The sequence below is a fragment of the Ambystoma mexicanum genome, chromosome 5p (assembly GCF_040938575.1).
Source record: "Ambystoma mexicanum isolate Mex_15411 chromosome 5p, UKY_AmexF1_1, whole genome shotgun sequence".
NCBI classification, from domain to species: domain Eukaryota; kingdom Metazoa; phylum Chordata; class Amphibia; order Caudata; family Ambystomatidae; genus Ambystoma; species Ambystoma mexicanum.
The window spans coordinates 9,416,082-9,428,725 of record NC_090930.1 but is presented as its reverse complement, the minus strand read 5'-3'; the positions used below and the strand labels follow the sequence as shown (position 1 = coordinate 9,428,725).

General features: G+C 49.4%; 1 protein-coding gene across 1 annotated transcript in view; it reads right to left on the bottom strand.

Moving 5' to 3' along the window:
- Positions 1 to 12,644, bottom strand: part of LOC138480449 (vomeronasal type-2 receptor 26-like) — a 103,958-nt gene that overhangs the window by 73,089 nt on the left and 18,225 nt on the right. The window lies entirely within an intron of this gene.

The window sequence follows — 12,644 nt, the reverse complement described above, 5'->3', positions numbered from 1 at the left end:
ACCTACATCATCTCATCAAAACCCTGGACCTTGACCCCAGAGGGATGTCATCATCCCTGCTGGACCACGCCTAGCCCCCAAAATATTACCTCATGCACGACATCACCACCGGGAAACACCCTTTCCTACACCACCACGCCCTAAACACAAGCCATGACATCACTGTTAGGTTAGGCCTTAGAAAAAACTTCAGGGACACGCCCGTGATGTCACCATCCCTGCTGGGACACGCCTAGCCCCCAAAATATTACCTCATCCACGACATCACCACCGGGAAACGCCCTTATCTACACCCCCATGCCCTAAACACAAGCCATGACATCACTATTGGGTTAGGCCTTACAAAAATAATCAGGGAAACGCCCGTGATGTCACCATCCCTGCTGGACCACGCCTAGCCCCCAAAATATTACCTCATGCACGACATCACCACCGGGAAACACCCTTTCCTACACCACCACGCCCTAAACACAAGCCATGACATCACTGTTAGGTTAGGCCTTACAAAAAAAGCAGGGACACGCCCGTGATGTCACCATCCCTGCTGGGACACGCCTAGCCCCCAAAATATTACCTCATGCACGACATCACCACCGGGAAACACCCTTTCCTACACCACCACGCCCCTCAACACAACGCATGACGTCACTATTGGATTAGGCCTTAGGGGAAACTTCAGGGACACACCCGTGATGTCACCACACCTGCTAGACCACGCCTAGCGCCCAAAATATTACATCACCCACAACATCACCCCCGGGAAACGCCCTTTCCTACACCACCACGCCCCTCAACACAACACATGACGTCACTACAGCACAGGGACATCCGCTAAAGCGGGACATGCGTTGCCATGGACACCCCAAGGGGCGGGACATCCGGTTAGGGCGTGGTTAAGGCCTGTCAGTTGATGAAAGGGGGGTTACTGCACTACTATTGTCCCTATTCGTCGTTGTGCTGGTAACAACCTTAGCCTACTCACATAAGGTGTGCCATCCAGGAGTGGTGTGCCGCCAACGACCTCTGCCTTAATGCCAGTAAGACTGAGATTCTCCTCTTCGGCACACCCACTCCCATCTTTCCTGTTGCTCTCTGGCCGGCCTCTCTTGGCCCTCTTCCTGCCCCTACCTGTGAGGCAAAAAACCTTGGGGTCATCTTCGACTCCACTCTCTCCTTCGCTCCACACATCTCTGACGTCTCTAAGAAGTCACACTACCAGCTGCACCTCCTCAGAGGTATTCTTCCTTTCCTCTCTTTCCCCCAGAAGCTCACTGTGTCCAGAGCTCTGGTTCTCTCTAGGCTGGACTATTGCAAAGACCTCTTTCTAAATCTGCCTGCCTCTACTCTCTGCCCTCTGCAACTCATCCAGAACAGGACTGCGAGACGTGCCCTTGGCCTCAAGCCTAGGGAATGTATCTCTCCAGGACTGAAATCTCTGCACTGGCTCCCAGTGGCTGCAAGGATTAAGTCCAAAACCCTCTGCATTGTCCACAAAGCCTTCTGGGGCCTGGGGCACCAATGCCTTCAACTCTCTCTTCCCAAATATCTTCCTTCTTGAACTCTTTGCTTATCCGCCTCCAACTCCCTCAGTGTCAGTCGCTTCTCCAAGCAATGAGTTGGTGGTAGATCTCTTTCTTCGGCTGGGACCTCCCTCTGGAACAGCCTCCCTGCCTCTCTGAAACTTGAGGAGAACCATCTCCAGTTCTGGAAGCACCTCAAAACCTTTCTCTTTGCTTTGGCTTTCTCTCCTCCTCTCCCCTGCTGACATCCTAGCTGAATGTTGAACAGCTCTGGCTACCTGGCCCTCTGATCTTGGGCCCAGATCCCTCCCGTGCCAGTCATAATTACCTGCACTGCCTGCCTGGCAACCCCTGGACTTGGAGCCTGTTTCTGTATCCCTACAGTCCGATTACCAGCAATTGACACCTGATTCCGCACTTACCTTTGCACTTGCCACTTGCTGCCCGATACCTTTACTTATTGTATTTTCTTTTCCATGTAATGCACTGTACTTCCCCCCAGAAAGCACTTTTCACCTTCCCATCTACTTGTGCGGTTTGAATATTACCTGGCCTAGTAGGATCGTTGTCTGTCCTCCCTGTGTTCCCCCTCCCTTGCTGCGTCGCTCCTTGAAACACTTGTGTATAGGCGCGTTATAAATGCCACATCATATCATATCATATCAAGGTGGAGACTCTCTTCTCTCATTACTGAATCGTCTTCAGAGAAGATCAGCATATGGTATAAGATCTGGTGTCCTTTCCTTAGGGTGTTCCAGATCCAACTATCTTACCTCTTTATCCATCTGTTCACTTCCCAGGGTGACGCACGTAGTACCCTCTTCCTCTGTCTCTCGACCTGACTCTCTTTCCTCATCTAACATTGCTAGACCCCGATAAGTGTGACTATCCTCCTTCTCTTCTCTATCTAAATTTAATCTGCTCAAAGACAACGCTCGGCATTCATCACTAAGCATATTTTCCTCCTCATCCCGTGGTTTAGGTATCGGGATCAGCTACCGGGCCCTCTGATCCCATACTCGCTGTTCTGCCTTATTTGCTGATATAGCTTATCAATCATTTTTCCAATGCTTTCTGCATCATATCTTTCCTCTTCCTCTGCTACTTTAGATGTTAATTGACTTTTTTCTCTCATATGGAGAACTTCACTTATTTTATCTCATTGCCCCTGTATTTCATCGCATAGTCGTATTCATTCTTTAAGAATAAGACTGCCATCAAGACCTCACTACCTTCTTTTCGGTTTTATCTCTTCATCCACTTCCCTTTGCTTTCTTGCATCCCTTCTTGCCCTCTCTTTTCCCCTGCCTTCATTCTTCCCTTCTCATTTGCTGTCTTTGTTCTTCTTCTTTTTCTTCTCTCCTTCTCTGTAATCTTTTTTCCTTCACATTTTGTACTTCTTCCTCTCTCTTTCTCTCTATTTCTCTTTCTTTCTAGTGTTGTACTTCATTTGTTCCTCTGCCTGTTTTGTTTGTCTTTTTCTGATTCGTCTCTCTCTCTCTATATATATATATATATATATGTTCCCGTTGATCTCTGCTTTTTCTTCCTTGCTCATCCTCCCTCAATCTCTTTTAGCGTTCCCTATCCTTTTCTTGCTTGTCTTTATCTTCTCTCTGCCAAACCTCGTCTATGTTTTTCTCATATAACTTGAGTAATATCTGTCCTCCCATCCATTCATTCTGTACGTGCATTACCTCATCAGCCCTATCCTTTTCTCCCTGCCATCTCTTGATTTCTCAGTCTATGTCTGTCGATATATTCAATCTCTGTCTTCCTTCATATGAACTTATAGGCATCTCCCTTTCTTTTGCTCTCTTCTGGACTGTCATCACTACTGTAAGTGGGGGGTTCATATGTTGGGTCACTATACCCTGCCACTGCTTTCAATTCCTTTAAAGGATACATTCCTTTCTCGTGTGTATCTGTGATCTTAATTACGGGAAAAGTAAGAGGAGCTGAGAGCTCAATGCCCTCCCCCTTTTGCTGATTAAGCATCCACTCCTCTGGTGGCGGATCGTCTTCTCCTCTTAGTACATTTTCCAAATTTCTAAAACTGACAGTCTTTTCTCTAATTTCTTTTCTGTGTACGCAGCGTGCACACATGTAGTCATGTGTTGTAATACTGCTTTTGACAATGATCCCCTTGTGGCCATGGGATGAAGATTTTATCAGCTGTACCCTTCACACATTCTAGACTGTACTGTTTGAGTTTGGCCGCATGTCTTGGTAGTGTTTTACAAAGGTGCATGAGAGGAGTGTCCTCTGTAATGACAAGACACAACTGACTGTCGATACTCACCAGATCCTTTATACAATCTCTATCTCTAGGTTTTTTGCTCACCACTTTTAATCTCAAAACAACAAATGTGAGCAAATCATCAATCGCTGCTCAATCCTGTTTTGTTTCAACAATGTATCTATATTCTGATTTGCGCCAATCGTTTACTACACCTTAGATCAAAACAACGTGACTTCCAACCTTTACAGCTTATTACCTCTCGAGACTTCACGCAACAAATACTTAAAACACTAACACAAAATACATTAATAACTATTAGAGGTATTCTCCTCCTCGCCTCCAATTTTATTACCCTGTACGGGGTTTAAGATGGTACCTTTCACAGTCCTGACTGTGAATATTCTCTCTCTTAATATTCCGATTGGAATTTGAAATGTCTTCTTCAACTTAACTTGAAATAGGATTACTTAGGCATTCCCTTATCTACGCAAACTTTCCAGTTACCCAAAAATATCACAATCCCACCCCTTTATATTGCCATTTCCCTTAGTCTACTTACATCCGTTAATCAACTTGAGGCCTTCGGTACCTTCTCCTCCTCCAATCCGACCACTTTCCCTTCTGTCCGCAGAGCTTCCGTGGGAACAGAGCAGGGATTTCGTCAAAGAGGGACCTGCCCACCATGTAGATTCTTCTTGGAAGTTTATTTCTATCGGCCGCTCTCCACAGGAAACTACAATCTTACAGCTAATGGTGGAGGATGCCAAAATGTCAGAAACTCTGAAGTCAAACTAGTTTAGATCTGAAACCATCCGCACTGCTACCACGTGAGCTTATGGCACTTTGGAACATGCATAATGGGTGGAATAACACTAGAGTCCAAATAACTGGACAAAATCAACAAGATGGCAAGTTACTGTTTTATTACCAATTATCTAAAACAGGAAGGTTACAACGAACATCAACGGACGTACACTCAGTCTCTCAATGATCACCACAAAAAATACAATTCTTATACTCCATTATGCATCCGAGTGACCTCATACTACGCGGCAATAGTGAAAATCCTATCAAGGGTCGGGATTGGTTAAGGGAAACATCTAGATATACAATCATATAGGAGCTAGGATTGTTATTGGCTGCCGGTTATCAGGTGGACAACTTATGCCTACTTCTTAAAACATGCAATTTTAGAAACATTAGATACACAGTTTCTCATTGGACTTACAAGTTATAAGGTCTTAAGTTATATGGACTAATACAATTGGTTGGAATGCTTGTGCCCTGTCTGGAACATACCGTTCATTTAGCAGCATGTAAGCCCAGACCTAGGTGCAGGGAGATGAAGCTATCTCACCACCCAATTAGCCCAGTGTCTCTCATCACCCATACATTCTGCCATGGAATTGTCTTTGTACTTGGCCTTGTAATGTTTTGTCATCTTTGGGAATTCAGAGGAGTGAGGGCACTCGCTACCGTGTCTGGAACTCCAGGTTCAAGCTCTATTTCCATCCTAGGCTCACATGACAGGAGACCACGGTCTGGTCCATTTTGCAGTTTTTAAATGCTCTAAATGAATTACAACTTGGCATTCTTTGTGTTCTTCAGAATAGATAGCTGAGCTCGATTTCTAAGATCTTGACTTCAGGCCAGACAGCCTCGCCATGCGTCTCCATGAGCGTGCAATTCTGCTGCGACACAGGTTTCCATTCTCCCTTCATAGTTTCTGGCTTATTTATTTCATAATTCCAATGTCCAGTTTCTGTACAATGGCTGCTTCACCTGCATTCTTTTTACTACTCATAGCTAGCCTCTATGATGACTTGATCTACCTTGCGTTTCAGCATTTATACATTTATTGAACTTCTGTCTTCTGCAGCACTTTGTTAACGTGTACTCTTCTTCTTTTCCACGTTGATTAGTTTACTCGATCTTTTACTTTGTCATTTGTCCTCTAGGATCCATGCATTGTCTTAATTCAGTATCTCAGGACGTTGTGCACACTTGCTTATGACGTCATCAACTCATGTGCTTATCCGTTTCTCAGATTCCTTCAGAGAGTGCCTCCTGTAGGTTGTCATCACTTTGTAGCTACATTCAATAGGGTTGTCTCAATGGGTATCTCCTTCCAAATACTTGCTGCGGTATTGGCGCGATAGCTGGTGTCAGGCAAGGCACAGTCTCATGTCTCCAACACAGGGGATGTCGTGGGTCCTGCAGACATATACAGCTGCTTCTCTACAGGGGCATCCCCCTTTTTGTCTCTGTTGCCCACTGTTTGTGATACCTCTCAATTCTGTCCCTGTACAGGGGAAAAACCCTGTACATGTACTCTAGAGTGTTCTCCCCTCCCATTGCAGCGATATATGCGCGGTGAGGCATCCCTACGCTTTTAATCACATGCTGCGCACATTGCAAAAATCACACCTAAAACATCAATTTATCGTTCCATCCTCTTTGTCTGTCCTCGATACTTCCCCTCCCCCTCACACACATACACTCTCACACTTCACGCACCCAAAGCACACTGTTATGTACACAATGCCGCTCCTTGGGCCCCCACCCTGCATGATAAAAACACAACAATGAGCTAAAATAACAAGCTAAAATAACAACCACTACTATTCCCGAGCCCACTAATTATGCAGGGCTCCTATTTATTTCCTTTTTCTTCCATAACATAAGAAAAGTGGTATCACCATCTCCCCTCAGTCAGGGAGGCTCCCTACACTCCTGTTTCCTTTTCCGTAATATACTCCATAAACATCCAATAATATTAAAAACACAAAAACACACTCACACTACACTACCGACCTCATTCTCCACTTGCTCACCACCCACACTCTTCCCCAAATACCCTTACCCTACTTGGTGTCCCTTCTCTGCCTTTCCCCTTTTTTCTGCTGACGAGGTTTCCAGACAAGTCCGATCTATGAAAGTCTCGTCTAAAAAAAAATAAAAAAAAAAGAATTTTACATTTGCGCTCCGAGCGCGTTGTTGTGCCTGCTCTCCCCTCCCCTCCCACTTCCTGGTCCTCCTCTCCCTCCCGCCTCCCTGCCCGCCTCCCCCCCTCTGATTGGCTGTCTGGCTGCCTCCCTTCTGGGCTACTCGACGCCCGCTCCCCCTGCTCGCTTCTTTGTTGAGCTGAGCGTTGGAGAGCGGTCGCCGGTAGCCAAGAGGGAACTGCAGGCCAGGAAGCCCTGCCTGGCCCTAGCGGGCCTCTGTGAGTGATTTCCTGTGTTTTTTAAAAAAAAAAAAAAGAATTTTACATTTGCGCTCCGAGCGCGTTGTTGTGCCTGCTCTCCCCTCCCCTCCCACTTCCTGGTCCTCCTCTCCCTCCCGCCTCCCTGCCCGCCCACACCCCCCTCCCCTTCCTCTCCTCCCTCTTCTATTACCACCCTGCTCCTGGGCAGCCCTCTGCCCGGCAGCCCCCTGCGGCTAAGGGCCCCAAGGCCAAGGGCGACTCCTGCAGTTGCGGCTCCCTGTGTGTCTGCAGGTGTCCGCAGGGGACGCAAGGCGCAAGTAAATTTCGCCTTCTCCACCTTCTTCCTGCCCACCCCCACCCATGCCTGGCCACTGCATTCGCACGGTGTCTTCACCTCACTGTGTTCCACAGTTGTGGTAACTAGGGTTTTTCTCTCCTCGCAGGATTCTCACACTTAGGTGGCCTCTCCACTGTGTTCCTAAAACACAATACTGTTGTTGTTCTGAAATGTGGTAACCTGTCTTGCCGTTCCTTCCTGTCTGTGGGCTCTCGCATCATCTGTCTTACCCCACCCTCCCACTCCATGGTGCTCTCTATCTCGCCTATCTTCTCTAACTGCTTCTCCATTGACTATCCTGCTCTCCTCACTAAATCTGGTAGGAAAAAGTTTAAAAAGGACATCCTGGTCTCCAACCCAGGCCTCCCTATCGCTGACACCTACACTAGTGCCTGCTCTAAGGAAACTCTCACTGACATCCTCTTTTTCGTGCCTTCACCTGACCTATGGACCCTTCATATGGTCTCTGTGCTCTCTCCTTTTTCCTCTTCTCCCATTAATGGTGGCACCCGTTGGGATGTCCTCTTGGCCCCCTTTCGCTCCTCTAAGGCAATCATTAATGTCTACGCAAATGGGACCGTCTTGGTCCAAGGCCACCAGGCCAACCTTCACCTCTTTGATAGACGCTTCCCACGCCTCATCAACTTCCTTTCCTCTCCTGCTGTCCCCCCTCCTCTGTCCTCATCTACCTTGCCTCTACCCTCCCTCCCTGCCCCCTCTCATGCTCCTTCTTCACCTCCCTCTTCTACACCTCCGCAGGGCGTACCTCTGATCTGTACCCCTCCCCGGAAGTCCTTCAAGGATGGCAACCTTCTCCACTTTGCCACTCTTAACTCTCGCTCTGCCATCAAGCATTCCTCCGATATCTGTCGCCTTCTTGAGGAACTGGACCTTGACGTCCTCGGTCTCACTGAGACATGGTTCACAGCCAGCTCTGTCATGAGCTTTGACACACTCCTACCTGATGGTTACAAGATCCTCTCTGTGCCCAGGACCAACCGTGCAGGGGGGGTGTTGCCCTTATCTTCCCTGAGTGGATTCCTGCCACTGTCACTCCTACGCAGACCTACTCCTCTTTTGAATGTCTTGTCTGCCGACTCTCTCTCTCTCCTAGCCATTCCCTTACCGTGGCTACTATCTATCGGCCACCTGGTCAAATTTCCTCCTTCCTCTCTGAGTGGGCTGACCTCTCCTCCTCACTCCTGTCCTCTACCACTCAACTCCTCTTTCTTGGGGACTTCAACATCCACCTAGATGCCTCCTGTCCCCCCACTGGACTCTTTCGTGACCTCTGCGACTCTCTCTCACTCTCTATTCTCCCATCTGGGCCTACTCATTCTGCAGGGCACACTCTTGATGCTCTGATCTCTTCTGACCTTCCCCTCTCTGTCCCTCTCTCCACTCCTCTCTCCTGGAGTGATCACTTTCTCCTATCCTCCCACCTCACCCTCCCTACCCCACAGGCAAAGCCACCCTCATCATTGCCACCCACCTTCTCGGTCATCCGACCCATGAAGCGCGTGTCAGTTGCGGCTTTCGCTGCCACCTTCTCGCCCCCCCTCCCCCTTCGGCTGACTCCCACCCTGACACAGCCCTCTCCTTGCTCCGCTCTGCTATATCTGATACTCTTGATATCCTTGCCCCTGTCATGAAAATCCGCCTGAAGCCCAAAGCCAAATGTAACTCCTGGTATGATTCGGATCTCGTCACCCTAAAACGCAAGTGCAGGGTGGCAGAGAGGAAATGGCGTGCTTCATGTTCATCCTCTGACAAACTGGCCTGCCGCCTGCTCCAAAGGCAATACCGTCTCTCTGTTCTCACCAAGAAGAGAGCCCTTATCCAAGCCCGCATCTCTGCGGCATCTAACAACTCGGCTGAACTCTTTAAAATCTGCAAGGAGCTTGCCAACCCTGCTGCAGTCTCTACCTCTCCTGTCCCCTCCCAGGCCCTCTGCACTGCACTGGCCTCCCACTTCATCTCTAAAACTCAGGACATCCTGTCCTCACTCTCCTTCTATCACCTCCCCCCTCTCTTCCCTGCTCTTCCTCTGGCCCTTCTACAGCCACACCTCCTCCCTCCTTCTCTGCCTTTCCCCTTTTTTCTGCTGACGAGGTTTCCAGACACGTCCGATCTATGAAAGTCTCGTCTAAACAGATTCACCCCTGTTCCTCCAAAACTATCAAGGACCACATCAACTCCCTGGCTCCTGCCCTTGCTGACTTTTGCAACCACTCCTTCGCCTCTGGAGTCTTCCCATCCTCCCTCAAGGACTCCCTTGTGCACCCTCTCCTTAAGAAATCCTCTGCCGACCCCTCCTGTCCGGCTAACTATCGCCCAATCTCCATCACTCCCTTCCTGGGCAAGCTCCTGGAGAAACTGGCCATCTCCCAGCTTAACCTCCATGCTGAAGCTGTTGATAGTCTCCATGACCATCAATCTGGCTTCAGAGTGGCCAGAAGCACGGAAACTGCTCTCCTGAACATCCGTGAGGACCTGCTCTTGAACCTCGACTCCAACACTCCGTGTGTTCTCATTCTGCTCGATCTCTCTTCTGCCTTTGACACTGTCAACCATGCCATCCTGCTCAACCGTCTCCGTGATACCCTGGGTATCACTGGTCAGGCTCTGGCGTGGCTGACCTCTTTCCTTTCCAATCGACCCTCCCAGGTCCAACTTGGGTCCTTCCTCTCTGACATCTTTTTCTCCACCTGTGGCGTTCCCCAGGGATCTAATCTCTCTCCCTGGCTGTTCAACCAGTATCTGGCACTCCTTGCCCACCGCATCGCCGCCCTCTGCCCCAACTTTCAGTGCTATGCGGACGATACCCAGCTCATTTTCAGGCTACCCTCGGCCTCCTCCTCTCCCTCCCTCATCTCTGACTGTCTGTCTGCTATCCAGGAAAGGTGTGCTGCCAATGACCTCTGCCTTAATGCTAGTAAGAATGAGATCCTCCCCATCGGCACACCCACTCCCTCCTTCCCTGCAGCTCTCTGGCCGGCCTCTCTTGGCCCTCTTCCTGCTCCTACCTGCAAGGCAAAAAACCTCGGGGTCATCTTCGACTCCACACTCTCCTTCTCTCCTCATATATCTGACGTCTCTAAGAAGTCACATTACCAGCTGCACCTCCTCAGAGGTATTCTTCCCTTCCTCTCCTTCCCCCAGAAGCTCACTGTCTCCCGAGCCCTGGTTCTCTCGAAGCTGGACTACTGTAACAGCCTCTATCTTAATCTGCCTGCCTCCACTCTCCGCCCTCTGCAACTCATCCAGAACAGAACTGCGAGACTTGTCCTTGGCCTCAAGCCCAGGGACCGTATCTCTCCAGGACTGAAATCTCTACACTGGCTCCCAGTGGCTGCGAGGATTAAGTTCAAAACCCTCTGCATTGTCCACAAGGCCTTCTGGGCCTGGGGCCTAAATACCTTCAACTCTCTCTTCCTAAATATCTTCCTTCCCGAGCCCTACGCTCATCCGTCTCCAACTCCCTCAGGGTCAGCCGCTTCTCGAAGCAACGAGCTGGGGGTAGATCTCTCTCCGCGGCAGGGGCCTCCCTCTGGAACAGCCTTCCTGCCTCCCTGAAACTTGAGGAGAACCATCTCCGGTTCCGGAAGCACCTCAAAACCTTCCTCTTCACTTCTGCTTTCTCTCTCCCTCTCCCCTGCTAAATTCTTCACCTAAACTGCACTGATTCTGCAACTGGGCCACTCTCACCGACCTCAGTCCTGGGCCCAGACTGGGCCCAGTCATTCTTCACTTGCACTGCCTCCCTGGCAACCCCTGCACTGCGGGAATGTCTCTGTATCCCTACACCCCCCCCCCAGGACTTGTCTGCACTTACCTTGCACTTGCCACCAGCTGGCCCTATTTATTTATTACTTTATTTCTATTCTACTTATTTGTAATGACACCTGGCCTAGTAGGATCGCTGTCTGTCTTCCCCTTGTTCCCCACCTCCCTGCCTCGTCGCGCCTTGAAACACTTGTGTATAGGCGCATTACAAATGCCATATCATATCATATCATACTCACACAAGCGTGTTCACCCGAACTAGGTCACGGGGTTCCAACATCGGACTGCACTTTCTCCAGAGCCGTGCCCCGCTTCGAAGAGCAGGCAGGTATTGTACAAAGACTGCTCCTGCAAACCTCTGGGAATTATGTGTTTTTAGGGGCTGGTAACGTATGGTGGATGCAACACTCTCAGAGAAGCGGCCTGAAAGCCTCTGTCAGTGCGGGGGTCACTGGGATCACATTGGGGTCACCAAATTAAGGCACACCCATGTATGCTGACACCGGAAAAATAGAGCCCGCTATGGAAAAAGGCCCAAGACACTCTTGCAAGGATAACAAGTATGTATTTCTACAATAGGAATGCATCAGCAGAGCACTCTGCTGCCATGGAACCTTCTGAGGTGTGTTGGCATGGGTGGTGCATTATAAGCACAGTGTCACTAGTGACATCAACATATTTAGTACATTTATACAATACAGACTGATGGAGGCCTATAGCTGTAGGACCTGCTCCATAAGGGATGCCAAGCCATTGGTTAATCTTCATCTGTACATGATTTTTCACGTGGGTGCTGCTGGGCTCATCATCCGTGGTGAGCTGACCTAACAATGAATTAGCTACTCTGACATACACTGCTGTTCTTACGATTGTAGCAATGCACCTGGCTGATACAGGGATGGGCTCGGGGGAGAACCGAGGTCACACTAACTCACACACACTACACTCGCTCCCAGATAAGATCAGCAACTCCCTAGGGCCTCCACCTTCGGTTAAGGCTATAATTATGATGCTACCATGCACCTCGCAGCACACAACATGTGACCCATTTCTGAAGGCACGATAGCCTTGCCATCTAATCTTAGTGATTGATCGAGGGCTGTCACAGTTTCATGATCGGCTGTTTGGGTTTGGATGGTGCAATGGCATGTCGGGGTTCAAGGGAGGAAAGCATGGCAAAGCTGTATTTCTCATGTGGGGATCCTTGGGGTAGGAGGGCCTTGCTCTCTGCTCCATGGGATGGTACTGCCAATAGGCACTTGGCTCCCTTCTCATGACCTTGCAGGGTGCAATCTTCCCAGGGTGCAAGGGCCTGTAACTCTCTGAACAATGGAGGAGTTTGTGGGTCCCGCAGACCTGGCCGGGGCATTTGTGCTCATGCAAGGGGCCAAATACTAATGCACAACATACTGTTTGCCGCGCTTGGGCGTAACTTCTAAGATGGCTGCCATTTGCCAGGATGGCGTTCACTCCTGCCCCTACTATATAGCGTATAATGCATGCACTGGGGTGATTGCCCTCCCCTATTTGTGCACCCCCCTGCTCTCTGGATGT